The sequence below is a fragment of the Hemicordylus capensis genome, chromosome 1, assembly GCF_027244095.1.
Source record: "Hemicordylus capensis ecotype Gifberg chromosome 1, rHemCap1.1.pri, whole genome shotgun sequence".
Classification (NCBI taxonomy): Eukaryota; Metazoa; Chordata; class Lepidosauria; order Squamata; family Cordylidae; genus Hemicordylus; species Hemicordylus capensis.
In genome coordinates this window covers 285635771-285663253 of record NC_069657.1, presented here as the reverse complement: position 1 = coordinate 285663253, position 27483 = coordinate 285635771, and the positions used below count along the sequence as shown (strand labels likewise).

Here is a 27483-nt window from a genome sequence, read left to right as displayed (position 1 = left end):
ACTGTGAAATCCGATCACTTGCTGACGTATCTTCACTTTACTTTTGAGAAGGCTGTTGAGATCATGTTGCAGGAAGAGACTAATTGGTTCTCTCACCAATGAGTATTACTGTAAAAAGAGTAAGGTCAAACAATTAGATTATGTTATGAGTCACAATTTATGTGCTGGCTTCAGCATTTAGGAACATACATCTGTAGCTGTGAACTTATATAGATCACACACACACACACACACACACACACATACACACACACACACGGGCTTGCAGTTTGCAAGAATATGGACATCTTATCTCTCTGTGACTCTAGTCTTTGTCTATGAAGAATCATTCCCCATGCTTTCCAGTGGGAGAATTTTTCTGCATTTTTCCGGGACATTAATGCTTTTTTGTGGGGTTTTGGATTTTTGTGGTAATGTGGCTGAGGTATGAAAGCTACCTGCAAAAACAGCATCTTTCATAGTTTTACATGGAAGTTTCCTGGCAGTCAGCAAGTGAATCAGTGAGGGCTTGTACTTTGTAAGCATATGCAGGTTTTATCTTGCCGTGACTCTAGTCTTTTTCTAGCTCTATGAGGTCTCATTCCCCATATGTTTCAATGGGGGAGCAGGCCTTTAACCAGCCTAAAAGTCTTGGGGGGGGGGGGTGTCACAAAAGTGGGGATGGGCCAGGTTATATGTTAACAGCCGAAGAGCCAAGGCTGCCCTCCTCCCGTCCCCTCCAGAGCTCACGGGGAGCCCTATTCCTCCCCCAAAGGCCCACCCACACCAACCAGCAGGCAGCAGCTTGGGCAGTAGGCGGTGCAAGGCTGCAAGCCAGCCAACCACCAACAAGCAGCCAGCCTCCCACCACAGTGAAGATGATGAGCACAATGATGATGGTTGGAGTGGCACACTGAGGGCCTGACCCCACCACCCCTGTCTCACACACGCATGCACAGGTAGGCAATCGTGCACTAGTCTTTTTGCTCCCTTTCTCCCTTCCCCCCATTATATACTGCCTCCCCCATACTGCCAGTCACCTCCCAGCAACTCCACTGCCCGCCACGGGCAACACTGCCACCTTCCCCAGCCACGCCAAGTCCCCAGGTGTCCAAGCAATAGGAGGCAATGAAGCACCAACCCCAGATGGCCTTCCCTTTTGCCTAGCGTGGGGTGTGGGGGCAAAAAGAGAAATCCTATTTCTGGCACCTTAAGGAGCAGCAGCACATGGAGAGGCGGCTGTGGGAAGAGGGAACAGAGCAGGGGACAAGCTCAGCGTGGTGCATCCCTGGCAGGTTGGCAGCTAGCCCTTTTTGCTTGGATGGGGCCAGGCTGGCAGAACAGGATTTGTCTTCATCCTCACTTCCAGACCTGTGATCAGGTTCACCCATAGGAGCCTCATCTCTGGCAGTCAGTAGAATCATCCCCCAGCTTTGGGTCCAGCGTGTGAGCGAGGATGCGAAAGCCAGAGCCGCTGATTGGCAGGCTACTTGCTGCTGACACATGCACAGGAGCAGGCTAGCAGCCACTGCCAACCTGGTCAAATGGGGGAAAAGAAGAACCTGCATGCAGCGCTGACAAGGTCAGCCCATGCTGGCAGGGGATTTATGGCAGGGGGAGGACACCACAGGACACCCCCTGGCTACGAGCCTGTAGAGGAGTTTTCCCAGATTTTTCTGGGACATTAATTTTTCCAAGTTTTTGGATTTTTTGGGTACTTTGGGTGAGGCCTGGACTCTACCTGTGAAAATAGCATGGTTTTTTATTTTTCATGGTTTGGTTTGGGATTTCATGTGAGTCAGTCAGGGTGGCCCAAGCAGCTTTATATTACAGATATAATTTTGTTTTAACAACAACAACAAAGTTCTCAAAGTGTTTTGTGTAGCAAAAGGTATGAGAAAATAGTGAAGTGTGCCGTCGAGTCGATGTCGACTCCTGGCGACCACAGAGCCTTGGGGTTGTCTTTGGTAGAATACAGGAGGGCTTTATCATTGCCATCTCCTGCGCAGTTTGAGATGATGCCTTTCAGCATCTGCCTATATCACTGCTGCCCGATATAGGTGTTTCCCATAGTCTGGGAGACATATCAGCAGGGATTTGAACCGGCAACCTCTGGCTTGCTAATCAAGTCATTTCCCCACTGCGCCATTAAGTAGTATCCTGTCCCATAATCTAAAACAACAACAAAAAAGGAGACACCAGCAACATCCACTGGAGAGATCCTATGCTGGACTGAATAGGGATAGTTGCCCTTTCCCTTCTAAATATAAGAGGACCACCACTTTAAACAGGGCCTCTTTGCCCAGTTAGGATGGTTTTCTAAAAAAAGTTCTTCTCTATAATTTTTTTACCAGTTCTAAAGAACATTAGTGTCTATAGGATGATTATATACTTGAAGAGAATAAACAGGTAGATCAAACTGAGGGCCTTCAGGATAAAGAAGCGGACATCTACAGTTACCACACTATGCTAGGGTTAATTTCTAGATTTCAGAATCTGAAAGAGAGATTCTGTCAATTTAAAGTGGATAGGGAGAGATCCAGAATCATACTAGTAGCTCTGTTATCCCTGTGACAATTTATTTTGAAACATTATGTACATAAGCATTGGATTACCTGTATAACTACAGACAACTTCAGGCAAGGCCAAGTCCTTTAACCAAATCCCTTCAAAACAAGGCTAAGAGATTGGTTAATCAGTTGTGACTGTACCAACAACTTGTGTACCTTCCTTACAAAGCTACTTAGTAACACAAATCAGTGCCAAAACAGTGTAAACAGGGCCATCCATTCCCTGAGCTCCAATGAGGCAGTTACCTCAGAATGCAAACTAGAGGTAGTGGCGTTGGAGGCACCCTGAGGCACCTGTGCTGCCACTCCACTGCCTCACTGGGCTGCCATCAGTCAGCCCAGATCTGGCTCATCCTTGTCTTCCTTGCAGCTTCTAAATTTTTCTCTTTCCCTGCCTGTCTAGAGCAACAGGAAATAAGGACTCACATCTTCTGTTACTCCACCCCACACCCCCTGTAGTAGGGATATGCAGAACATTCCGAGCTCGGAATGTGCAGTTTCAAGTGTTCCAAGCTCAGAACAGAACACTCTTCAAATAAAAGGCCTGTTCTAAGCTCAGGATGGAACAACCCCATTCCAAGTCGGAATGTTCTGAGTGCTCCGATTGCCATTTTGGACTCCAAAATGGCATTCTTCTGGCTTCTGCGTATGTGCAGCAGCCATTTGCGTGGTCAGCACTGCCATGCATGTGCAGAGGGCAGAAGAGCACTATTTTGGAGTCCAAAATAGCGCTTGAAACATTTTGGGTATTCTGAACTCATTCTTTTGGAACAACTGGCTTGACTGGTGGTTCTACCAGAACATTCTGGACATTTGCATTCTGTTCTGACCTTGGAAGAAATGCTAATGTCTTTCCACACACATCCCTACCCTCTAGACAGGGAGAGTGGATGAATTAGATGCCAGTGAGGGAGAAGACGATGAGTCTAAGCAGTGGTGGCAGCTGTGGAGGCCTCCACACTAGTTAAGGTGGGGGTGATGACAAAGGCTTGAGGTTATATTGCGGGGCTGATGGGGAAGTGCTCCTCAGCATGTTGTGTGCCGAGGAGAAAAGAAATATCAGCTGGGCTTGCGGGGAGGGAATTGCGGCCATGAGATCGGGAGATGGTGGCTTGGTCTGTTGCTTCATTGGTTATATCATTTGTGTTCAAAGATTGGAACAATATTAATTCTGACAAATAACCCTTCTGGGAATCTTAACTACTCTAAAATGGAATAGTATTTTTCTTGATTTTAAAAGGAATGCTTAATGATATCAAATGGGTCCATTCTCACTATGTTTGGTCAGATGCAAGTCCCATTGATCTAACGAAAGAGACTTTAAGATGCTTAGGTTAAGCAATTCTGAAGTTAAATTATTCTGATGTCATGCAAGCAAGTGGATTAGCAAGCAGAAGATATTCAAGGAAATTATTCTGTGAATTATTTCAAAACAATGCCCTTTAGCCCTATATGGGTTTCACTTCAGCACTTGTGAAGCTTCCAAGGTTGGAGTGTAAGAACTTGTGCATTTTGACTTTGCTGCACATCAATTTACCTACCAAAGTATACTATAAGGATATTCACATGGGGAAGGATGGAGGACGGGGAGGCAAAATCCAGCTAACCTTCCCTCCAGAAACCGCCACACACCCACATGATTTGTTCTCAATGGAGCAGTGTGGATCAATAGAGGCTGGGACTCATTTTCCTGGCCTCCAGATATCCCACAAGGCACTGCACAACAAGTGTGGTGCTTTGGAGGAGTGCCCCATCAGATGGGTGCTCTAGGAGACCATCTCTGTGTCTCAAGCACACAGTCCCAGCACTGGGATTAAGGGTGCCCTTAACCTTGGCTAAGAGCTGGGACAAAAAGCAGGATTAGGCTGAGTGGGAGCCCTGGGATTGAGAGCAATGCCAGCATTCAGCATAAGCAGCCTAATCCAGGCTGGGTTTCCCTAGCCTGGGTTAGACTGCTCATGAGAAACACCTCTGTGAGTGACATTTTTCTAAAGAAAGGCAACTTTTTCTGATGCCTCTCTCAAGCAAAAGACATAATATATGCAAGTGTTTCATTTGTGCATGTTGGTGGGGCATTCTTGCTTTTGTTTTGTCAATAATGAATTCCATACTTTATAGGGTGTCTAAAGTGCTGTACTTTGGGTGACCCTTTGAATCCATGACATCTCATAATTTATTCCATAGAAAACTTTGAGCACACTGCCCCTGTGTCTCCCTGAAAAGTTGACCCTTGCCCTGTCCAAGCAAGAAGCTGACTAGCACAGTCTAATAATAATAATAATAGTCCACCTCTTCTGCCATCATGCACCTGCTTTTGAAAAGATCACATCAGTGATTAGACTATAATATTTTAAGATTCAGACCTTTCCGGAAGGTTGCAATTGCAAGCAAAAAAACAAAAACCTTGTTTGGATTCAGTAATATGTCACAATATCAAAAAAGGATCCAAATGATATAATACTGATGTTTAATAGAACAACTATATATGATACGGTATCCTGATTGGATATGATTCCTCAAAGTAAATATAATATGTTCATATCAAAATTGAGTTCATGAAAGATAATAGATGAGGTCTCATAAGAATATTCACTGTGTATCCAGTTGAGAAAATTAAATCCAAGAGTATATTCAATGATTCATTTCCAAACTATCATACTGTCAGCTTGTGGGAGAAGTGTGAACAAATATCCCCATATGATTACAGTGCCAATCTCAACTGGAAGACAGAGTATCCAGTCAGTCGTATGGTTTTGCCAGAGGGAGTTGACTGAATGCAGTCTTCCTTGGTGGCAATCTTGGAAAGATCATACCATAATAGCCACTCAAATATATATGCATAATTTTTATATTATAATATGTCCAACAAAAAGTCACTCTAGGGCTGACCAAAATATCCTTATCTCTAAAACGCTTGGTGTCCGTCCGTGGATGGACACCAAGCGTGTGTCCGTGCCTCCCTGGCCTCTTCTGGGCATGCGCGAAGCGCATGGCCAGAACAGAGCCAGGGAGCCAGGACCGCCAGCACCCAGCGGCCATCTTGGGCGGCCAGAAGCGGCCACCCCGAAGAAGCCGGGTAAGCGGCGGCGGGGGACACTGGCCGAGGTGGCGGCAAAGCCGCCGCCTCGGCCAGAGGAGACAGCGCGGCCAAGGAGGCAGCAGAGCCATGGCCGAGGCCTGGCCGTGCTGCCGCTTACCCGGCTTCTTCGGGGCGGCCACTTCTGGCCGCCCAGGATGGCCGCCGGACGAGGCGGCGGAGAAGAATGCGGCGGTGGGCCCGGGCAGCGGTGGACCAGGCCGGAGCCGCGGGCGGCGGTGGGTGGCGGGCCCGGCTGGAGCCTCGGGCGGCGGTGAGTGGCGGGCCCGGCCAGAGCCGCGGGTGGGAGGGGTAATGGCGGTGGTGGTCTGGAGCGCAGAGCTCCCCTAGGCCCGTTATCCAACGGGCTACAAAACCACTAGTATATTATAATATGCCACAATGAAGACTAATATCCCAAATAATATTATATGAGCATACATTTCAAATTCTAGTATCATCGAAGTCCACAACTCTAAAAATATGTAAATTCTCCTAAAGTGATCTGTAACACTGTCAAGAAGATTCTCACTTCCATTTGTGGACTTCTGTTCCTTCATAGGGATTGAACTAACAGATCCTTCAGTTCTCCTTGTGAACTGAATTCTAATGACTTAAATAGGTTCCATCTACCCTTCTTCATTAAGGTATTAAATACACCTGGATTCACAACTAAACTCCCCATAGCTAAGCAGGGTCTGCCCTGGTTGCATCTGAATGGGAGACTTGATTTGTGAGCACTGCAAGATATTCCCCTCAGGGGATGAAGCCACTCTGGGAAGAACAGAAGGTTCCAAGTCCCCTCTCTGGCTTCTCCAAGATAGGGCTGAGAGAGATTCCTGCCTGCAACCTTGGAGAAGCCGCTGCCAGTCTGTGAAGACAATACTGAGCTAGATAGACCAATGGTCTGACTCAGTATATGGCAGTTTCCTATGTTTCCTATGTTGACTTACTCCCATATATTGCAACACAATAAAATATATATTAAAACCATGTATTGTTCCTTTAAAAAAGTTAAAATGAAGCTAAATATCCAATGGGATTTGTAATTGCAACAATTCTATCACCATATATTATTTGCAAAAAAAAAAAATCTAACAGGTAGAGATGCTATAATTAAAACCAGCAAATTCATATAAACTAAAAATATCCATGTGCACATATAAAGGCAAGGCAACATGTTCACATTATTTGGGGAGATGGACAGAAAGGCATGCATGTGAAATATCTACCTCTCAACTGATGATGATTACATTTATATTCCAAGCTCTCTCAGAAGCTCAGGGCAGGACATGGTTCTCCCACACCCGCATGTTATCCCTCCAAAGAACCCAGTGAGATAGACTGAGATGAAAGAAAAGTCCTATTATGTTCAACACAAGTAAAATCTTGTGTACAGTGTATACGTGTACAGAATTGTACACATATACAGTTATTCACACACTATGTTCATCAAGGGCAGAGCCGCCACAGAACCCGAGCCGCCCCGAAGCAGGGACTGTGAGCGTGGCCTTAGACACGCCCCTCGCATTTGACGTCAGACGTGGGGGTGTTATTTCGGTCCCAAATGGGACCGTGTGACCCCGTTTGGAGCCGAAATCAGCCCGCGCTGCATTGGCAGCGTGGCTGGAGTGACTCTCCCTGCTCCTCCAGGCCCAAAGTCAGTCCAACAAGTTGTGAGTATGCCTAACAACTTTACCTAGGGGAAGATACTACGTATTTTAGCCTGGGTCTTCCTGCTAGAGATGTGCACAAACCACTTCGACATTCCATTCAAGGAATAGGTTTGGAACAGGTTCGGAACCCCCATGTTCGAACCGGTTCAAACGTAGGGGTGGGGTGACTTTAAGGCACGGGGAAGGTGCTCTTACCTCCCCTGCTGCGTTTTGCCCTCTGGCGCTGCTTTAAAAAATGCTGGTGCAGGGTGGCTGTCTTGTTGCCCCGGTCAGTGTAAAACCGGAAGTGGTGGGTGCGTATGTGCCACTTTCAGTTTTATGCTGACTGGGGCAGCAAGAGGGTATTCAGCCACCCTGTGCCAGCATTTTTTAAAGCAGTGCCAGAGGGCAAAACGTGGCGGGGGAGGTAAGAGCACCCTCCCTGCACCTTAAAGTCACCCCACCCCCCAGCCACCTGGGTTTGCACGGAACCAGTTCCATGCACAGCCCTACTTCCTGCTACTAGTCCAACATTCTAACCACTATACCATACTGTTTCTCAATGTATGTATAAAGTGCTAATTGCTTCAGGGCAGCTTACTTAAAAGAGATGGGAAACTGCAGTTTTGCATCCATGGGCTACAGGCCAACATTTCAGTCGCATCAGATTTGCTGACAGGGCACAATTCTGCCCAGAGCAATCCTAAGCAGGCATATTGAATGAGGTTTTTTGCTCTTGTCCAGGTTCCATTCATTTCAATTTGGCTCGCACATATGATTCTCCCCCTTAACACATTGTTTTAAATACTGTGAGATAGTTAAGAGTATCCCTTTAAAAATAAGGTTATTATATTTCCCAGCGTTTCAATATGGTTAACATGATTCTCGCCACCGCCACCATGCAAATAAACATGTTAATTCTGCATATTATAGATAAGAATTTCAAACACCTACTTCAAATAACTTCTGGCAAACCATTTCTGTATCCTTGCGAGTGCAAAAAGCACTGAGGGAATAAACTAGATTATTTATTCCCTCTGTGTCTCTCTATGTTTTGGATTAAGCATGCTTAAACTGGAGTCATTGCTAGTTTAGTGTCTCCATATTTGTGGCATGAGTGAACAAGAGGAGACGAGTCTTCAGCTTTGGAAAAAGCTGAGGAGTTATTCAAAAGGGCATTTTATTGTTCTGTATTCTGCAGAACGAAATCCAAGCTTACAAGGGTTCTGTTTTCCTTGAATTTAACTGCAGCTCAAATTTTCAGCCACAGTTAGGGCTACCTTCTGTCATGCTTAATATGGAGCTAATTCTATAATTGTAACTCAATGGTAGAGCCTGTACTTTGCATGACAAAGGCTGTGAGTTCAGTCTCTGGCATCTCCAGGGAAGGCAAGGAGGTTCCTTCTTTGAAATCCCAGAGACCTGGTGCCCAACAACACTGAGCTAGATGGACCAAAGGGTAAAAAGCAGCTGCATATGCTCAAAATTTGACCACATATACTTTTTCTTAGTAATTCTGATCCTTGATATGAAGTTATGGTCATCGTTTCTTGCAATGGAAAAAAAATCTGTTGCCCTGAATAATTCAGAAAAGGTTTCTGTGGGTGAGGTAATATATGTGAGTCTATTACTTGGTGGCTGTGACATCAAGGGATGATCTGGCTTGCAAAGCAAGCACAATGGATCAAGCACCTTTAGAGCTCAGTTTCTACTTAATCTTAGGCAATACATATAAATGGAGCCCATGATGAGTCACTGAGGAGATTGTCACGATTGGCCAAAAGTGGGCTAAGGGAGCCTAGCCCTCTTGTAGGCAAACGTGAGAACCACCGGGCTTGCAGGCGAGCCCAGTGTCCTCAAAGCAGGTAACCTGCTTAGGTAGCCCTCCCCTTAGATGAGGTGAACGCTCCGCTAACCCTATCTATTTGATTGTGTATTACTGCACCGTGGCAACACACGAGGAGACCCCCGTCGGGAGGCTGAAACAAGCCTCCCAGCTCTGGGGGTCTCTCCAGGATGCCCCCCGCACTTGCGCGGGGCATCCTGGAACTTCCAGTCCCCGATCCTCGCAGCCCCTGCCGGCTCCGCGATGGAGTTGGCAGTCATTTGGGCGGTCAATCTGGCCGCCTAGGGCTGCCGGCCTGCTAACCCCATCTGGCCCACTCTCCCTGCTAACCCCATTCAGGTGAGTATCATTGATCATGAGTCTCACCTCACTGAATGATCAGTCCTCCCTAGTGATTATGCTGTTTGTTGGGGGAAGGACTGTAACTCCGTGGAAGAACATCTGCTTTTCAGGCAAGGTCCCAAGTTCCATCTCTGGCACCTCCAGATAGGGTTGGGAAAGACTCGTGCCTGAAACCTTGGAGAATTGTTGCTTGCCAGTGTAGACAATACTTCACAATACTAAGCTAGATGGACCAGTGGTCTGACTCAGTATAAGGCAGCTTCCTATGTAGCCTGTGCATTGAGAAGAAAATGTATGCAGAAGGTTCCTTGATCATTTCTTCTGGTGGGCTGATGTCTCCCAGTACAGGATTGTGCAACCAGAATTACAATAACTTGTTAGGTTTGTGACCTAGGTCTAGAGTAGTAGTTTGGATGAATGAAATAATTTTATAACATTATTTAATAAAGGTATGAGCATAGGCAAAAAAAGAACAGATGTCTTAAAGTGCAGGATGCTGTTGTGGCGTTTTTGATTCATCCATTCCTTGATCCAGGGCAGCCTTTGAATGGGGCTTTAGTTACTTTTAACCCAGTCCTGGAGCAGAGGTGGGGCTAACAAACAGCCAGCAGCGAAAGCACAGAAAAGCAGGCTGCACTTGCCTCTCTGTACATAATATCTATTTCATTCAACTATTCATATTTCTGATTCCACTCCATGGCCTTGTCCTTGCATACCACAACTCTTTCCCTTGGATTCTGCAGTTGTGACCCTATGTTGGCAGAAAACTTGAAACAAACAATCCAGAGCCATTGTCTGCCTTATTTAATTTCACTTTAATTAAACAGTATAGTCCCGGTAACTGCTTTGCTGTTTGTCAAAACTCATGGAAAACATTAGAAAATATCTTTTACAAAGCACTGGCCTGTAAATGTTTCATTAGAGAAGTATCCACCACTGAAAATAATAGGTTTATAGGTGTATTTCAGCTGCATTAATGCCCCTATCTGATTGCCTCAGAGTATATGAAAGAACTTTTCTCCTTATTGGGATTCCTTGGTTTGAGGCTATGTTAAAATGAGACTGCAGTATTCGGTGGTAGTATTGTTTGCCCTTCTGGCTGAAGATAACTATATTTAATTTTGAACTGTTTTTCTTATATTTGAGCCTTTAATACATCGAGTCCTGAGGAGTGATTGCTGGTTTGGATTACTGGTTTGGGTACCTGTGTAAACTTACTTAGAATTACGTTGCATTGAAACCAGTGGGGCCGACATCTAAGTCAATGTGTTCAGAACTGAGGTGTTGAGGTTACTTGCCATGAAGTCCTTCCCCTTCCCCTCCCCCTGCCCCACCCCACCCCACTTCCTCTTGCTAGTGCACCAGCTTCCTGATTTCCAGAGTTTTTATTTAAAGGACACTGTGAAAACTAGTTTATTTTCAGAGAGTTACAATTTTCTTAACAAATGTAGTTCCTCAATAGCTGTTCTGAAAGGACATTGATCTGGAAAAGATGGCGGAGGGATCTGATATCTCCTTTAGTACAGACAGGTTAATGAGAAAATCATTACTCCAGCGCACTCCATGTTTTATATAGTCAGAGGCTTTGGGTGGTCAACAGCTGCATAAAAGATGTACAGCTCAACAGAAGGAACTGTTTTCTTTCACGCAGTTTCTGTGTCCACGATCAGAACAGTTCACCTGTTATGCAGCTCTCAATGGTTGATTTCTGTCCCTTTCTACCATTAAAGCCATGGAGCATCTGCTTATAAAATGCTGGCAACCTTTCACAAATGAGCACGTTCCTAAACCACTGTGACACTAAAGACCCTCACAAAACTGTACCTTTTACTCCACATTCTGCTAATGGGCAGTAGAATTCTGCCTATAAGCACGCATCACTCTTTGCCCACACCTTAATCATTGGACTATAATGACTTAAAAGATAAATGGAGAGAGGACTGATCCCCGAACAGCTTATATTATAGTTTGGGCAATGGATGATAAAGAAGCTGTTCCCACTCAGTGGTGTTGTGGCAGCAAGCCTGCTTACGGAGCCTGCTGCTTAACCCGGGTTTCGGGTGTGAGAGCCCCCAAAAAGCCCGTTAGAAGATTGTTTGTCTCTGCAGTACGGTGAAATGCCGTAGTGACTCACGAGTGAGTAGCCTCCCAAGCGGGGGGCTACAACAAGCATCCCAGCTTCAGGAGGCTCCCCACAAGGCACCACACACTCACATGGTGTCTTATGGAACTTCTATGGGCCAGGAGGCCCCGAACCTCACCACCCCAACCAGCTCCACAATGGAGCCGATAATCGTCTTGGCAGCCGATCTGGTCACCCCGGAAGGGCTGGCTGATAGTCTGCGGGGAGAACGGATCAAGTCCGCTCTCCCCGCAGACCCCATTTTGGTTCTACACACGGTGTAGGAGCCCTGTCAGGGAAGACGCACTTCTTCCCTTGGTGGAAGCAGAGGGGAGATGACAGCTGCTATCCTAGTCAGGTTCCCCTCCCCACACTGAACTCCCCTCCCAGTGTGAACTGCACCCATCCTGAGACTGAGGAGGAGGAGGAGGAAGTCATTCTGTAGCATCTGGACCTTCTCAGCCATGGACAATGGAGGGCAGTGGGGGTGCTGGTGGTGGCCAACCAGCAGGCCCAGTAGTACTGCCAGCACCCAAGCAGTCCAGTACCATTGGCAGCACTGTGTGGGACCACTTTGAGCACTGCCAACGTGAGCCTGCGCATGCTATCTGCACCCCCTGCAGGGCATAGGGCAGCAGGGGAAAGGACGCCAAGCATCTGGGGACGTCATTGATGTGGAGGCACATTGAATGGCGTCATCTGGGTGTCCTCGCTCCTGCTGGTGGTGCTAGGCCACCTGTTGTGCCCTTGACTAGCAGTGGCAAGGGATGTGCTCCTGCTCTCAAGCAGGGCACCTTGCCTGTCATGCAGTGGGTGTAGTCAGTGGGCAAGTGGTCTGGTCGCCCAGAGCATGCTGCATAACCCAGGATGTTGGAGAGATGATAGCTCTGGATGACCAGCTGTCCAAATGGTGGAGAATGCCAGCTTCCACTGGCTGCTCCAGCTGCTTGGCCCCAAGTACCACATCCCCATACGCACCACCTTCAGTAGGAGGGTGGTGCCCTCCCTATATTGGGCATGCAGGGAGCTTGTGTTGGGGCTGCTGAAGTCAGCAGGGGCCGTTACCAGTTTGCACTTCGCTACAGATGTTTGGATCAGCTTTAGTGGAGTGCAGAGACAGCTTTCCTGTCCCTCACTGCACACTGGTGGGGGTAGGAGAGGGAAGGGATGACACCTGATGAAGGGCAATCACCAGCCCTTGGTTTTCTCCAGTCTGTAAAGTTAGAAACATAGGAAGCTGCCACATACTGAGTCAGACCATAGGTCCATCTAGTTCAGTATTGTCTACAAACACAGACTGGCAGTGGCTTCTCCAAGGTTGCAGGCAGGAATCTCTCTCAGCCTTATCTTGGAGATGCCAGAGAGGGAACTTGAAACCTTCTGCTCTTCCCAGAGTGGCTCCATCCCCTAAGGAGAATATTTTTCAGTGCTCACACATCAAGTCTCTCATTCATATGCAACCAGGGCGGACCCTGCTTAGCTAAGGGGATAAGTCATGCTTGCTACCACAAAACCAGCTCTCCTCTCACAAGTTGTTTACTTGTGTCAACCAAAATCTTTATCATTCATACTAGCACTTGGCAGCTAGCTGTTAAGTGCTAAACACACCCCTCGTTTGTGGAAAGTAGCAATGCCCCCCTCCTGTCCCTAGGCCACTTCTTCCCCTTAGCAACTCCATCCCTTCTATCAGCGATGCCTCCATTTCTCCCCCTCCTTGCAGTCTCAGCCCTCTCCTCACTCCCCATGCAGGACTAGGCTAAGACCACCTGAAGAGAGAGAGAGAGAGCGTGAGAGAGAGTGAGTGTGTGTGTGTGTTTGATTCTTGAGTACCTTTTTGTAGTTTTACTGGGTTTTTTCCAAGTTTCACAGTGCTTGAAATTACTACAAGGTATTTGTCCCCACCCGCACACACAGGGCCAGACTAGGGGCACTGAGAGGGTGGTGGAATGTATGTGGGAAGGGTGCCGGGTTTGAGCAGAATAGTTAATTAAGTGTGGGGGTATTCATTGCTGCCGAGTGCAGCAAGGCATAGGGGCGCACCGGGAATATGCCCTGTTGCCCTGTGGGCCAGTCTGAGACTGCGTACACACAGAGCCCACCAGTTTCCTTTGTTCTCACAAATATGCACATGTATACTTTAAAAAACACACACACATACCCCAAGCCTTTTTTTCTCCCTCTCTCACAATATAAACATTTCTGGGATATGTCCTTAGGCTGCAATCCTGTGCACATAACAATTACTTGGGAGTAAGCCCCCATGACTTCATTAAGGCTTCACTTGGAAACTGTATAGAATTGGCTGCAATTCTATGCCACATTTTCTTTATGAGATTTGAAAATTAAGCCATATAGATCACAAAACTGATTACATTTCAGCAAATATTCTTGGCATCACTAAATTAAACTAAATCATACTATGCATTGCCAAGACACCTGCATACTTGTACAACACAGGCTTCCAAGATGCATGGTGCACCTGTATACCCTTCCAGTGGGGTACTCCTACACCGCTTGTCTTTTCTAATATGTATTTTCACGAAACCTGTGCAGTAGTGTTGAGAATTACCAATAACAAACCAGCCTTGGGGAACTGAGAGAACTGGTATAATTTGCTCTGACATTTTTACAAGTGACTACATAATATGTAGCTGTTGCATGCTTGTTTGATACAGGCAGGTATCTAGGGGAGGCAATTGTTTAATATAGAGTAATCAGGAGTGAATGTCACTTCTGTTTTGTTGAAGGAAAACATAAATACAAAATTAACTGGCTGAAACAGAATCTGATAAAGTACTCAGTGCTTTTCTGTTTGTTTGTTTTTGCTGAATATGATCCAGTTCAAAGTTTTAGGCAATGACTGTGGTATAACTGAGCAGAACCCTAATGATTTTGGAGAGAAGGAAAGTGTTGCACCTGTAAATGTGTCCCTCTGGAAATGCATGAGACAGAACAGACAAGTTTGGTGCTGGAGAGACAGCAGGAAAAAACAAATGAAGAAACTTGTGCCTGGGTAATGGCAATGGGAGACAGACAAGTGGCAAAGCTGGATGCATGCAGCCTGCAACAGCAAGAGCTGTGGTAGCAGCAGGAGGGCAGAGCATACCCCATAAGGGCGAGACTAGTGAGGGGGAGGAGGAACTATGTCAGCTCCAGGTTCCAGGCTAGAGGGTCAGCTGGTAAGGGGAAGAGAGGAAAAGGATCCCAGAACAGGGGCAGTGGCAGTGAAGAGGAGCAGGTGTGGCAACAGTGAGCCAAGAGCAGACTGATGTGGTGATGCCCACGATGCCACCTCATTTGGTCTCATGGGAGATCCGCCCTTGCTTACCACCCATGTAGTGTATGATCAGGGTCATCATTGCCCAGCAACTGAATGGCTCCATGCAATTTGATTTTGCTCTGATGTTTTTAGGAAACAACAATGACCACACTGGCAGAAATGATCATATAAACACACAAGAGCTAGTGATGAAAACCACGATAGCTTACTCCTCCTGATAGATCTGCTCCTTATGGTTTCACTTAGATCCTTTTCTTTCTCCAAGGAGCTCAGACCAGTTTATGCATTTCATATTGCTTCCTGGTTGTTTCCCATCCCGGGGCCAAACGTCCTTCGCTTCAGCAGCCAAACTGCATCAAGTGCCTTGAGACTATCCTCCAGGATGCTGACGGGAACATTCTGCATACCTACTGCCAGCAAAGTACAGAGCTTCTACTGTTCAGAAGACAGAATATAGCACTTGCAGAGACACACATTGTACTTGGGGAAAGATCTGCTGGTGTTTTTAATCACAGAGAGAATCTTGCTTTGCATGCAGTGGGGCATGGTTAAGGAGCACATCAGTGCAGGGTGGTGGGGCTTGCTATGTATGTACATATTTTATTTTATTTATTAGATTTATATACTGCCTTGCATTAAAGTAATCTCAAGGTGGTTTACAATAAAATTTTAAAAATACAAGACGATTAAACAGTTAAAACGATATTGAATTGGAATATAAGGGGAAAAAATACAAGTCTATTTATAAAGTTTAACAAAATAAACACAGCACAGAAGCAGCACCAGCAGTAAGAAAACACCACTCACATAAAAGCCTGGGTAAAAAGACATGATTTCTAAAAACTGTAATGGAGACTGAGGAGGAGTGGATGCCCACCAGGAGGGTATTCCAAAGTCGGGGGCAGTATAGTTAAAAGTGTTGGGAATTCTCTCTGGTAAGAGATACCCTGCTATTACAGCAGAGTGCACTGAGGCACAACACAGAGGAGTTTGCCTGGGCATGCATGTATGCTGAGAGTAAAATAACTTGGAGCCAGTTCATAGTTTCCAATCAATATAAGGATTCTTTATTAGTGAACTCCATTGTAGATAGTAAAGTGGAGAGATAGGATCTCTAATCTAGCTATCTAGCTGAATGCATATGGATTCTGCATCTCCGCACACACAGTGCAGGGAGAGATGAGCGTGGGTGTTGCAAGGGAGAAGAAAAGGAAAAGCAGAAGAGGAAGTGGCAGGAAGTAAGTAAGTTCCTAAGAGTAACAATCTACATACCAAAGGGATATTGTCAGAGCAGTAGAGACGGGATGGCCAATGTCCTGACCCCTCTAGCCCTCTGATTCACTAGTCTGTCCCCCTCTGTCATTGACATGAGACAGCACAGAGTCCTTCACTTCCAACAAAAAGGTCAATTTGACTAACAGCAATCTGCCAATTCTGGGCCAAGCTACAACAAAAACAGCTGCTAGCATGCTCTTCTCAAGCCTTGGCTACTCACAATGTTAGTGACCCTGATGTGCATCTCGTAGTTGTTCAGCTCGCCTTGTGTCACCTGTGTCACTTGTGTTTCTTCTTCCGTCTTTGCCGTCTTGGTGATCTCTGTGAAGTTATACATGATGGACTTGATGTCACCTTTCATCCTCTCATTATAGAACTGAAATGGTTAATATGCTGCTCTTGCTACTGCAACTGAGTGTACATAGTCCCATAAAGGCTGAAAAGAACTCTACTGAGGGCCAAACTACATGTTACACAAAGAGGTCCTTTGCTTGGTCTCCTGATTTTATTTAAATAAATGCAGCAGGGAGGGAATATTTTTTTTAAACAGAGACACTGAACAAGGACTCTGAATGCTTCACCCTTTCCCCTGTGCCATTCTCCTGATCCAAATAATCTAATTCACTCAGATTACATCAATATCCTTTCACTGTTGACAGCAAAAAAACACCAGTACTAATGGCGCAGCGGGGAAATGCTTGACTAACAAGCAGATGGTTGCTGGTTCGAATCACCGCTGGTATGTTTTCCAGACTATGGAAAATACCTATATCAGGCAGCAGCGATACAGTCTCATACTGTGCAGGAGGAGGCAATGGTAAACCCCTTCTGTATTCTACCAAAGAAAACCACAGGGCTCTGTGGGTGCCAGGAGTCGTAATCGACTTGATGGCACACTTTACCTTTTACTTTACTTGTATGTTGGCATATTTCAAGGCTGAATTGTGTATATATGCCCATTCCCTGCAGCTTCCATTGAGATTTGTTCGTGGTTCTAATCTTAAAGTGCAACTGAGTTTTAGCAAAACTTACTTGCGGCAAACAAGCTAACTTGCAGAGAAGCTGGACACTTGCAAGGAGTTGTGGTTTGATCCAGCAGCTGAGTTCTTGCAAAAACTCTTGTTTATCTTAATAACCAATAATATGTATCTTTTAACCTATTTTTATACCTCAGTTGAGACAAAAACTCTTGGTAGCACATCAGATTAAAATGACCAGAACAAAAGCAATACGCAACATGTTATATAAAACCCAGAAGAGCTAGAGAAGTTCAGTCATATTCATTTGATTGGAATTTGAATGATCTGGAAAGTATATTTAAAATGTTTTATGGCTCATTAGGGCTGATAGTTTTCTACAGTTGCAGTTTTTCGGCTTGAACCATGTGGTTCCCATTTCTTTTTCAGATGGAGCATAAAATCATATCTCTCTCTCTCTCTCTCTCTCTCTCTCTCTCTCTCTCTCTCTCTCTCTCTCTCTCACACTCACACACACACACACACACACACACACACACACACACACACACTCTCCCTCTCTCTCTCACACACACACACAGCTGTTTCTCAGGTATGGGGCATGTTATTTCTTTTTTATAATGTATTTCTGCTCATGGAATCTCTTCTGGGAGTTTTACTGAATGACTGACATCCACATTTTTTTAACACTTGAAGCTTAGTGAGATTTTTTTTAAAAAGCATCTCTAGAGCTTTTCCATTACCCTGTTCCCAGATCCATTCTAACATCTTTTAAAAAGCATTTCCCTTAGGAATGCTGCATGTTCTGATATATTATGTTTTCATAGGACAACTCGGCTAGAAACATATCCCATTTTCAGGGATGGTGCATCACGCTATTTATTTACTTACATTCATTATAGGATCAAATATACAACTGGATCATATCATTTTACTTCTTTAAAATTTATCCTCCATCTAGAATAGATTACAAGGCCTTTAATTCTTTGAAGAGAAAGGGAGATCCAGCAGCAGTGGTTGGTTGGTTGGTTGGTTGGTTGTTGTTGTTGATGGGTTAAGGGGAAGATATTGGGATTAAGAAATAGTAATGAGATCTAGATTAAATAAATAAATAAATAAATAAGTTTATAGATATTTGTATTTGGCTCTTAGGTTTTAAAAAGTTGGTGCTGTGCAACATTTTAACATTTTTAAAGTACATCTAATTTATCATCTAATCTTACCTAAGGCTGCAATCCTATGCTCACTGATTTGGGATTAAGTTGCCAAGAAACAGCAGATGTCAGGCACCCTGGGAAATTTAGTTTCCCAGGGATTCTGTAATGCTCAAGCCAGGTGCCCAAAAGAGATGGTGTAGGGGAAAGCAAGTGAGTTCCCTTCCTGCTGCCACTAAGGAAAAGAAACCCCTCATCAGCCACCAAGTCAGGGAATTAGGAAGCTCATCTTGGAGGAGGTTTTTAGATTTCATGTTGGGCAGCAATAAGAGAGAATTTAGGACTCCTGGGAAAAGGATCTCTTTTCTGAACATTGCCCATGTCTGCTTGCAATTGCTGGCTCTGACCCAAATTACCTCTGGGAGCGTGCATCCATTATAAAGACACACATTAGTATGTGAATGGAATGGAAGTCACTAATGGCTCACAGAAAACCAGTTAACATTTCTGGGCAAGAACAGGTGGGCCCATGGACCTGGCAATGACATACAGTAGGCTTGGGGCTGTACTCCTGCCAGCCTTTCCAGTGCTGTGTCCCTGCTGCCTGTTCCTTGTTTCAGTAGACTAGAGGCAAAACCTCGGAGACTGGAGGTAGTGGTGATGGGAGGGTTTTATGTACTACAGCACTCTCAAGAGTGGCGCTGTCTCAGAGTTTGGCCTTGTCTTGTTTTACACTTACCCACAGGTTGGTCACCACTGATACAGGAGGACTGCTGGGGAAATATCCTGCTGATTCAGTGATCATCTTATTCCAGGATTTTAAACCACAGAGATGAAACTGTTAAGCTTAATACCCTCCAGATCAAGGCTTGCTTAAAGGTTTTTAAGATCAAAGCAAGATCAAAGGAGGAGGCATCTTTATTGATTGAGAGTATTTGAGAATGTCTGTCCTGCATTTCCCATATACAGGGGGGCTATTCTGATGATCTTCAAGAATCGGGCTAGGAGAACCTAGCTCAATTTTTGCAGATCATCAGAACCACCGGGCTCGGCTGTAAGCCCGGTGGCTCTAGAGTGGTTAACCCGCTCAAGAACCCCTGCCCCAAAACCAGGTTTGTGGAGCGAGCGCTCCGCAAACCTGGTTTTCAAAATCATGAGTAGCCGCGGCACGGCGCGGATTCGTGCCATGCCTACTCACGAGTGGGCCCCCGGAGGGGAGGCGAAAAGCCGCCTCCCAACTCCGGGGGTCTCCCCAGTATGCCCTGTGCGCTCGTGCAGGGCATACTGGGGCTTCCGGGGGCTGCATGGCCCTTGAGCTCCCCAGTCCCTGCGGGCTCCATCGTGGAGCCAGCAATCATGTGGGCGGCTGATCCAGCCACCCAGGGCTCGTTCACCACCCCATTGTGAGACCTGGTCCAGGAAGTGCTTAAGGAAGTGTCTACCATTTAGCAAGAACACTATTTTTTTACTCGTGGTATGATTTCTCATTACCATATATTGCCAAATATGAGGGTTGAAAATTTAGTATTTTTTCCTTGAACAAAATGTAATCTAGAAATTACGTATGTAATTCATGCTCTTGGAGAGAGTACTATGGGTTTGGTGAGGCAGGGGGCAAACCTCTGTGCCACTCCAGAAGGAGTAGTGTGGGCAATGTGTGCTATGTGGGCAATGTGTCACCCTTGTTTTTGAGAGGAAAGAAAGAACTGCCCAGATACAGCATATGCTCCATTCCACTCATAATATAATGGCTGACATGTCCCACAGTGTCATGCAGGTGTGCCAGTTCTGCCCATGCTGTTGCAGGGCTATAACACATATGTACCAATACTGCTGACTCTTGTGCAATTGCTTCCATGGAGTTGTGCACCACTTCCATGGAGTACACCACATGTATTTACGCAAGAGTCAGCAGTACTGGTGCTGTCCTCTCGTGCAGCAGTGTGACTGTTCAACAGTGGTGCATGACTCCTTTGTCCCTTCATGCATGCAGAATTCTTTGTTCAGTGAATGTGCAAACTCACCCTTAGACTCCTGCAACAGCATTTTTCCTTTGCCCTATGACAATATGTTGCCTCTCTCACAATTGTTTGTATATTCTTGACACTGAGCCACATACAGACTGAATGATGAATCCCCTGCCTACTTTTTTCTTAGGGGTTCCTTTTCTTTGTTAACCACTGTTCCTTCCTTCCACAAGGAGGGAGAATAAACATTGCCTTCTGAAGCTGCAGATCTGTTTATTTAATAGTAGCAATACTGTCCAATAAATTCACAAACATGATAGACATGAAGGTCTACCAGACATTTATCCCCACTGGAGTTATTTGCAATAATTGCTCTTAACAGCAGTTATTCCCTCCATTGCACAATGCATCACTATGTCAAAAGATCTTCCCGTCTTCCTCTGAGCAGAACATAGACGTATATCTTTGACAAATAATTTGCCTGGAGTTATCCTCTTGGAGTCCTGGCACTTGAGTATGTTCCTTCATTATCCTCCTTGATTGCTGATTTCCCATGCACAGATCTGGTTTTTCTCTCCCCAGTCTGTTTGAGTTGAATGGTACTTGTCAACGTTGCACATCATTTGTATTTAACTTCAGGCAGGCCTTGCTGCCCTGGAGATGCTTATGGTTTATTCAAGGGTGAGAGGATTTTTTTTTAAAAAAGAGAGAGTCTCTTTGTGACAGACAATAGTGCTAAAAGTTGTTTGAATTATCACATATTGTGCAGTAATTCACAGCCATCCTTCACCTGATCACCACCTGGGTGCCTGGTTCAGGGTTACATGGACATTGATTTGGGGGACTGAGCCATGTCGAGAGCTGCCTTTTGCTGATGCAAAAGCTCCCTAGGAGTGACTGCCACTGCTGCTTTTGAAAAACACAAGCTTAATCGGCAGGGTGGGTGTTCCAAAGAGACTAGATTGCCTCTTCCTAACTTTCACACTACCGTGAACGATAGCCACGTTTTCAAAATTCTAGTCATGTCTGCAGAAGCATTTTTAGTTTTCCAGCACTCCATGTGTCGCTAAGGTGAGTTCACAAGATTCTTTGAAGGGCTGCAGCTTGCTGATTGGAGCCATGGAAATTCTCTTCTACCATTTTTTTAAAAAGCAGACACCTGAGTGTTTTTGATTAACTATGGAAAAGCTACATGTAAGCACTGGAGAGATTTTTTTTTTTTTTAAGGTAATCCACAGAAGATGGAAACAAGTGTCTGCAACAACTGATAAAAATAATATAAAGGCTGCCGGGTAACACATGAAGGTGCTCTTTTTTGATTATGTATGCGCACAACAAACTTTTGAATTTGGAAATTGTATGGCAGGTTTTATTGCATGCTTCCTTGTAAATATTCTATTTTTTTATGGTTGCATATTATAGTAATGACGTCTTGCTTTGTGGATGGGGTGTGTGTGTCTTCCAAGCATTTATTTTGGATTGAGAGAGCAGTTCTAGTGTGAATGTTTTATCTTTTAAAAATCTATATATTGTAGATGTGTTTTCTTTTATAGCATGTAAGTGTCAAATATATAAACCTTAGGGAAACTTAAACCACAGTGCCTTGAAGTACCGCTTAAAATGGGCAGTTAAAACTCCGCCTGTTGCAAGGCAGATTCTGTGATTCATATTTGCAAGAGAGATTTAATAAGAACAAGGCAGTCTCGCCGGCACAGAACAGTAAGAACAGTGGACCTAGTTCTAGGACTAGCATATTTTAAAATGAGCAAGAAAGCCATGTGTTCAAGCTCACTTGTCTTTGGCATGCCAGTGAGGTGCTTCACACAAGCAGTGTGTGGAGTGCCAAAAGGAGGTCTGCGGGGAGAGCGGGTTTTCCCGACCCTCCCCACAGACGATCTCTTACCCTTCCCTGGGTGGGCGGATTGCCCACCCAGACGAGCAGTGGCTCTCCTGCAGGCCGCCTGCGGCTCGCCCAGCAGCTCTGGGGGTCGGGTGCGGGGAAGTGCTGCTACGTGGCACCCTGCCCCCCCCGGAGCCCCAATAAAGTACTGCGTGAGTGTGTGGTGCGTTACTGGGAGCCCCCCTCCCCCTACAATCACGTAGCCCAGTTTGGGGGCATGCTTGCCCCCCAAATCTGGGTTAGGTGGCAGGCTACTTAAGACGGCTCACTGCCGCGCCACAGCTGGGAGCCATGCAGCTCCTGGCGGTTCTCATGGGCAGCGGAAACCAGGTTGGGCTTCCTTAGCCTGGTTTTTGCTGCTCGTGAGAATGGCTTCAGTGTTTGATTTTAAACTGACCACAGTGCCACATTTTTATTATTTATTTTTATTTATTTGATTTATCTACCGCCCTTCCAAAATGGCACACGTCATCTGAACTTGGAGAACTGGGAGTAGTTTGAACTTCGAGTTGTGTACACTACACTGTACACTGGGGGGGGGAGGAAAAAGCGTACCCCATGATTTAAAAAAGTTTACCCCAAGCGGCAGCGCGCACGGCGGGGGGCGGGGGGAGAGATGTCCTCTCGATTCGCATATGCACCGACCTTTCTGCAAGTTATACTGGAAAACAGTAGAAATTATTCCTTCACGCTTGCTTTCCCTCCAGCCTTTTGAATAGCTACCATTTAGCCTTGTGCTCATGGTGAACCACTTCACTGAACCAAACTGACAACCTGGGTGCTTTCCAGATTACACTCTGTTCAGCATAAAATGCTTCAGCTTGGCAGGATCATTTTGACAACGTAAATATTTTGCACAACCGTCCTACAACAGGAAAATACAGCTCTTTATTTGTGATGTACATGCAACCATTGTAGAACTAAAACGAAAGGATAAAATCCGAAAGAAGGCATCGGAAATGTGAATGGCACCTTGCTGACAGTGCAGGGACTGCTATGTTGGAACACAGGCAGTACAGAGGCACACTTAACGAACAGTAGTGACACTGTTGTAAGAGTGTAATCTGGAAAGCACCCAGGCTTCTTTCACCATATTCCCTATTATGCTTAAAGTGCAGTATAAGATATTGACCCTTAATTTCATGATTCTTATGTATCTAACCCCCTGAAGTTACTGGGATTATTTGTGAGGGCAAGAATTAAATACCTGATGTGTTCTTGGAATGCATTGAGTGATATGTTCCTAACGCTTCGTTCATCATTCTTTTACTAGCAAGGTGAGTTATCCATGTGGGTTATAGTGAGGAATAAAGTTCAGGAGATCTCACTCTGGGTATGTTCTTTTCGCACCTCAGATACATAGTACAATAAACACTGCCATATACAAGTGTAGAATTTGGCCTGCAGGAATATGGCACCCTCTTAAAAGTGACAGAGGAGGAGACACACAGTTTTGCCTTCAGAGTAATTACTTTTTTCATTTTGTCCTTCTGGAGTAATAAGGTTCTTCATTTCCTCAGCACTGCAGATAGTAGCCGCAGGTATTGACGCAATCCATATTGCATTCCACTCTATGCACCTATTGTATATCAATCCTAATTAATATTGACTCAGCCTGCCAGAAGCCCTCCCTCTTGTAGGATTTATTCATCCTCTGATGCACAATTTTAAATCTGTTGGTTTTAGAAAAGCAAAGGCCTAAGCCCTCTGGTGTATGCTGCAGTTCTGTGCCTGCTACCTGCTCCTGTTTACTTCAACCCCAGTGTTATGACAAGTCACTAAAAGATTGCGCACACTTTCCAAACCCAGTAGTGCTGGGGCCACTGAAATGAGGAGGAAAAACTGATGCCTTTCTGAATATCACTCAATTTCTCCCCCACTGAGCCCCCCAGTGTATCTACTTTCTTCAGCTACTAGCAGCACACTATTCTGATCTGCTGTTGTCTTGGACTCTATCTACATCAGCTCCTCTAAAACATCTTCTGTGCTGAGATTTGTGGAAGAGATCAAAGGAAGCACCTTTGCCCCTTCAATTTTTCAAATATCTCACACGCACAATTTAGCTTTGCGCTTGTTGCCTGGAAGCCTCAGTTGCTGAGGAAAGCAACAATCTGTCTCCAGAGGCGAGGGAGTTGCCTGGAGGGTCCCAGCATCTTGACTCAGTCCTCCTTCTGTTCCTTGCACCATTTAAAGTACTAGTTTTGGCCCATTAAGGTCCATCATGCCAATGATGTTCTGCTTGGAATCCCTCTCATCAAATCTTCTGTTTTAACCCAGCATGCTGACAGTATGATTAGGACACCAATAGCACAATGCCATGCATGTTAACTAGGAAATAATTCCCAAAGGCTCACATCCTGACTAATGAAGCACTGGTGCTTCTGAAAAATCCAATTTACTCAGTTCCACTGCTGGCTCAGTTGTGGGGACAAATATTGATGACCTTCCTCAAGAAGTGCTCTGTGCCACCTGAAAATATGTTCCTGAGGGTTGCACAGCCTTTGGAGACATATTCTCAAGTGACACAGGGGGCTTCCAGGGGAAGGGGAGGTCCTTGGAATTTGTCCCCCCACTGAGCAAGTTGTACCTTTTAGAAACACGTGCTTCATTAGTCAGGATGTCAGCCTGTGGGAATTACTTCCTAGTAAACATGCATAGAATTGTGCTGTCAGTGCCACTGATGTTAGGGTGCCAGGCACTGAGTTCATCAGGGCTTATTTCCTGTTAACTATGCATAGAATTGCAGTCGAAGGGTATATAAAGAAGTATTATTTGTAATACAAAACAAAACACATGCACATGAACACTATGCAAAAACAGCTGGGTCTGAAAAGCTAGCTCTTTGGGGAGAAGGGTTCTGAATCTTCTTTTTCTTTGAGATTTACCTTTATTTTTTTAATTGAAATTTGTATTAAAATATAAAGTATAGACATACTTGCAACCAATCCAAATGAAAAGGTCTTGCACTTCTGGAATGCATGTAGCTGTTGATAGGTCTCCATGGAAAGGGAGTTCCACAGATCTGGGCCGGAGCCAATTCAAATATTCAGAAAAAGCACATTCAAGATTACATTTAGCTTAAAATTTACATGGTAGCAGTACCTTTTTTTTTTTTTAAAGGTATGGCTCATATATACAGATTATACTTATTTTGTTTTTAATTTTTTTATGAAGTTTATTTTGAATATTTTTAAATATGTTTTAAAATATGTTGTATACCACTCTGGATACTTCTTTTTTGTAGAAAGGCATACATTTTTGAATAAGCAAAAAAACCCCACAAAAAACCCTTGCATTGGCATTTATACATACGAGCCCCAATTCACATCCAAGGTTTTACATGTGGAGGTTCCAGTTGGCATTTAAAGCTCTCCATGTAGTGGGCAAAGGTGTATAAGCCCTGTTGTGTGTAAAGTTTACATGCTGCAAACATGTGTGGACCAACATAAAAACCTCAGCAAAACCAGGTTTTCAAGTTTTTCATGCTGTACGTAGCAAAAGCATAAAACCTCCCAGAAGTAAGACTAACATGCTGCAACTGATGTGTATACATTTTGGAGACTGCTATTCATGCATATTGGATAGCACCCATAAAGAGAAAAGCATGCATGTGCATGCATGCATGCATGCTCTCTCTCTGCTTAGAACTGTTTCCAAACACATTTAAAAAAAACAAATTTATCTAGCTTTTCAAAGGAATAGGCCACCTTCGGACATAATGGGGCACCTAAGGCAAACTCACCTCAGGTTCGCCTGCCAGGTTGTCTGAATGATCGGAACAGCAGTTCCTGGACCCAACCGTGGTTCTGATTTTGCTGGAAATGAAACCTTGGAATGAACCTCAGTCTGTAGTGAGTTTCACTCACCCAACCGAGAGTCCGTTCCCTCCTCCGTGTCATCTGGATTGGGATTCTATCCCAAACCAGAGTTAATAGAAAAAGCTCCTCCCATAGGCTTCCCTCCCATTGGCAGGCACAGGCTGTCCTTCCAGGATTGGAGGAAGCCCAGGCACCCAGTTCCCATTGTTGGCTCCCAGATTGTGATTGTGATAATAGAGTACATAAGGTTTTCCTTAGGAGCTAAATTTAACCAGAGGCTGATCGGGTCAATTGCATATCCTCATTGAAATGTGTGGCTGTGATGAGAAAACTGGAATGATATTTCAAAATAGGAGCTGTGGAAACAAAATCTTGTGGCACCTTAACAACTAAACAGTTATCATAGCATAAGGTGCTGCTGTCTGCTGTAGTTTATTTCTCAGGCACTGACAGCACCTAGAGATTGTATATATGGAATGTATGGAAATCTGAATATGTATCAATTTCTTGAAATATTGTGACTGGATTTAACACTTAGTCCTCACACACGGCACACAAGTGTCTTGTGAGTCTCACTTCAGGCATCTCATCAGAAGCACAAGTGAAGGCACCAGCAGATTGTTCACCCAGCTTTTTCGCCCTGTGGTGTTCTGGGTTGTGCACATTTGGGTTCTTTTCTCAAGGTTGCTGCAGTCTGGGTTAAATGTGTGCATGCTATGTATTAGAGATTATACAAAAAACCCTAGGATTTTATTTTAAATGTATTTATTTATATTCCATTCTTCCTCAAAGGATTTCAAAGCAGCATTTATAGTATATTAGCAGGCCCAGAACAGCTGGGCTTCAGAAACTGAATCTGAGGTAAATCTCAGACCCAGTGCCATATTTTAAATGACTGTGGAAATGCCTAATGGAGTACCATTATTTTATCAGGACTGCTTGTGACTACTTTCTAGCTTTCCCTTTTTACAGTGACTTAAATAATCTGAATGTAGTTTAAGTAAAAGAACTTTTCAAAATTCAGCAGACCACAATTTGTTGCCAAAACATTACCACCACGACCACTGTTAAACTTTAGATCTCAGTGAACCAAATGTCCACAGAAGCAAGAATTTGGAACATCCTGGCTCTGGATTTTGTTTTGGATCAATGTGCATTCAGAACCATATAGAAGCCTCAGGTAATAGTATCTAAAATGGTCAACTCAATGGAATAATATGAGATGTACCGGTAGCTTCACTTTTACAACTTTCTGTGAGACCTTCAGAAAATGTTCCTTGAACGTAAAAAGCAAACGATTTGTGCAGGATATGTTCCAGTTCCTATTCAGATGTTGTTGGGCCACATCTCCATTTTGATTTTGAGTTTTCTTCCTGTCTCTTAGGGGACCTCAGGAATTGCCAGAGCTAATCAGAATGTGGGGTCATGTAGAGTTTCCTTGGGGATTATGGGTTTTTACTCAAGTCCTGCTTGATCGGCATCGACAATAGAAAGGTATTTTCTCGCAAGTTAGGATGAGTCC

General features: G+C 44.8%; 2 long non-coding RNA genes across 2 annotated transcripts in view; one reads left to right on the top strand and one right to left on the bottom strand.

Annotated features, from left to right (window-relative positions):
- LOC128345392 (uncharacterized) overlaps nucleotides 1-27483 on the top strand; it is a 64251-nt gene that overhangs the window by 8353 nt on the left and 28415 nt on the right. The gene's annotated exons all lie outside the window — the stretch shown is intronic.
- Nucleotides 10-26030, bottom strand: LOC128345391 (uncharacterized). Its single transcript, XR_008316429.1, has 4 exons — nucleotides 25886-26030; nucleotides 25079-25165; nucleotides 16366-16466; nucleotides 10-108 (listed from the first exon to the last, which is right to left on the bottom strand). It is a non-coding gene; the product is annotated as an uncharacterized LOC128345391 (long non-coding RNA).